The sequence below is a fragment of the Tauraco erythrolophus genome, chromosome 5, assembly GCF_009769465.1.
Source record: "Tauraco erythrolophus isolate bTauEry1 chromosome 5, bTauEry1.pri, whole genome shotgun sequence".
Taxonomy (NCBI): domain Eukaryota; kingdom Metazoa; phylum Chordata; class Aves; order Musophagiformes; family Musophagidae; genus Tauraco; species Tauraco erythrolophus.
This window is the reverse complement of record NC_141469.1, coordinates 49,233,834-49,236,899: the sequence shown is the minus strand read 5'-3', so window position 1 is coordinate 49,236,899 and position 3,066 is coordinate 49,233,834. Positions and strand designations below refer to the sequence as shown.

At 40.8% G+C, this 3,066-nt stretch overlaps 1 non-coding gene across 1 annotated transcript; it reads left to right on the top strand.

Annotated features, from left to right (window-relative positions):
* Positions 1-213: 213 nt before the first annotated feature.
* Positions 214-286, top strand: TRNAA-AGC (transfer RNA alanine (anticodon AGC)). Its single transcript has one exon. It is a non-coding gene; the product is annotated as a tRNA-Ala (tRNA).
* Positions 287-3,066: the final 2,780 nt, after the last annotated feature.

Sequence of the window (3,066 nt, the reverse complement as noted above, 5' to 3'; positions counted from 1 at the left end):
GTTGTGAGATTGTCAGGCAAGTTAGCCTTACCACATTACTCGAGGAGTTTGTCACCTTGGACAAAAAAATAGACAAGCTCAAGGTAAAACGCTAGTAAGTGTTCTGAATAGTTGCCCTGGGTTTACTCCCCTTGATAAAGGAGTAGAGTCAGTAAAGGGAAGACATTTATGGTCATTAAAATCTATGGTGACAGGAAAAATTATAGTGTTGTGGGGGAATTAGCTCAAATGGTAGAGCGCTCGCTTAGCATGCGAGAGGTAGCGGGATCGATGCCCGCATTCTCCACTGTCATGTTTTGTTTCTGATGGGAGGAAAAAACATTTAACTACGAAAGATGTTTTCATGTATGTATGTATGATGTTTTCTATGATTCTATAGCCTTGAGTAGCCTGATCTAGCTGAGAGGCATCCCTGCCCATGACACGGAGGTTGGATTAGATGATCCCTAAGGTCCCTTCCAGCCTATGCCATTCTATGATTCTATGACTCTATGATTCCCCTGCAATATTTGGAAACATAATCTCTTTCCGCAACTTGTCTTAGGCATCAATATCTGCTCACTGGAAAACTTTCTGCAACTTGTCTTAGGCGTCAATATCTGCTCACTTGAAAAACCCCCATGATACTCCATCACTACAGCTCCTTGCCGTTCCCCAAGACGTGCATGATAGATCAAATGTCAGATAAGCATGAATGGCATCTAAGAACTCCCTGCGTCTGTCAGAAAGGCATCAAGCTGGCTGGCAGTCCTGGTTTCGACTGGGACAGTTAGTTCTTCTTTTTAGCAGCTAGAAGAATTCTGTGGTTTGGTTTGAGTCTGGGATTCATTATGAGAAGAATGTTGATAGCACACTGATGTTCATAGTTGACCATGAGACATCAAGGACCTTTCAGCTTCCTGTGTTCTTGCCAGTGTGCAGGAGCACAAGAGGCTCAGAGGGAACACAGCTGGGACAAAGGGCCCGCAATTCCCCTGATGATTTGAACTTAAATTTAGTATTGAGGGCTAAATTGGCCAATGGAGTATTCCATGTCATGCAGCATCATGCCTAGTATATAGACGACAGCTGACAGGAAAGAAAAGCCTTTGGTTTTCCGTGATCTCTCACTCTCAGACTCTCAGAGTGCTCTCTTTCTCTCTCTGGCTCTAATTTTGAGCCCCTCGTTTGTCCAGGATTGCAGTGTTGGGACTTATCTGTTTTGGAATCATTTACCCAGATGGGACAGGCATTGGTTACCAGGTTTTGAGCAATTATACTGTGCATCATGTGTTCTTATATATTATTACCATTATGCATGTATATATATTTTTACATTATTATTAAATTTTTCTTAACTCACGAGTCTCCTTTTTTCCCCTTTAATTCTCTTCCCTATCCCCTGGGGTCTGGGGAGGGCAAGCAAGCAGCTGTGTGGTGTTTAGTTACCAGCCAGGCTAAACCATGACACTGACTTAAAAATAAGGAAAATCATGTGCTATTAGAGTTTTGGTTACATTAGATCAAACAGCATAGGACAAGGGGCAATGGATCTAAACTGAAAGAGGGGAGATTTAGATTGGATACAAGGAAGAAATTTTTCACTCAGAGGGTGGTGAGGCACTGGAACAGGTTGCTCAGAAAAGTTGTAGATGCCCCATCCCCGGAAGTGTTCAAGGCCAGGTTGGATGAGGCTTTGGGCAACCTGGTGTAGTGGAGGGTTTCCCTGCCCATGGCAGGGGGCTTGGAACTAGCTGATCTTTAAGGTCCCTTCCAACTCTAACCATTCTATGATTCTATGATCTCTTAGTATACTCATAGAGAAGGAGCAAAAAGAGCAGCGGATTATAAGTAAGAACTACCATACAAGTGATGCCAGCATACTTCTGTATTTCATCATCAGATTTTATGGGGACCATCAAGAATGTTTTTATTGTGTCAAATTAGACTCAGATAATCTCTTATCCTTCCAGGGTTTACGCTGTCATCAGGATTCCAACATTCCGGATGAACAGAACCATGCTTTTAATTTCTCTGCCTTACTGCAAAGACAAGATGAAGATCTTTTCTTTCTGCTTGTGCAAATTCCATGATATCTACACTATCTATTAATAGCTATTTTTCTGACATTCAGTTGGAGATGTTCAGGAGAAGGTTACAAATTAGATTTCAATTATGAGAATAACAATAGAAACACACTAAGGACGTTTTTTAAACAAGGAAATAGCAAATCTTACCTCAGAAAGTGCTTTTTATGACTATTCACACTCAAAAGAAGGAGCAACTGATGAAGGGGACATGATGGTCTTCTTACAATAGTGGAATAAGAAGCCAAAATCAAGAAACCATCACATTCCAGTCTGATTGATTCCTCTGAAGTCAACCATAAAATTTCATAAAGAAAATATCTTTGAAGACCATGAGGACCCCATTAGTATAAAATCACAGATACTTCTTCCCATGAAAAAAGCTGCATCACTGCTGCCACACAAAGAAGTATGGGTGCAATTTTGCCAGAGTGGTGCTTAGTTGTTTACAATAAGTATACAGCATTATTTAAAAACTCACACTGTTGTCTATGTACAGACGTTTTCCATAGATCTCAAACCAAGAGGCAAGCACAAGGATAGAATGTAGGAACAAGGAAAAATCTATGGCTAATTGTTTTCTCAGAGGTGGTCAGCTGATATTTTCCTTTGAGAAGTCAATAGAGACAAATGCAAAAACAATGTGAACGAGCCACTTGACGAAAGATCACAATAATCCCCTTAGGACACATACCCTCTAGCGACTGGAGGTGAACTATCCCGCTGGTTACTACTCAAGCAGACTCATTTGCAGAGATCAAACCCTTACATCCACAAATACAAAAATTTTCACCAATTACAAGATTTTGTGGGTAACCAGTATAAAAAACAGAGACATTAGAAAACCCAGGCCTGGTGAGCTTTGCCTATCGTTCTGCTAAACAACTTAAGCGCTGAGAGGGAGCCTAGAATATTCTATTCCTAAGTATGTCTGCTAACCAAGAAGTCTATGGTCCCCTGAAGTTAACTTATTCCTTTATTCTTTATTTAGTTAATTTGG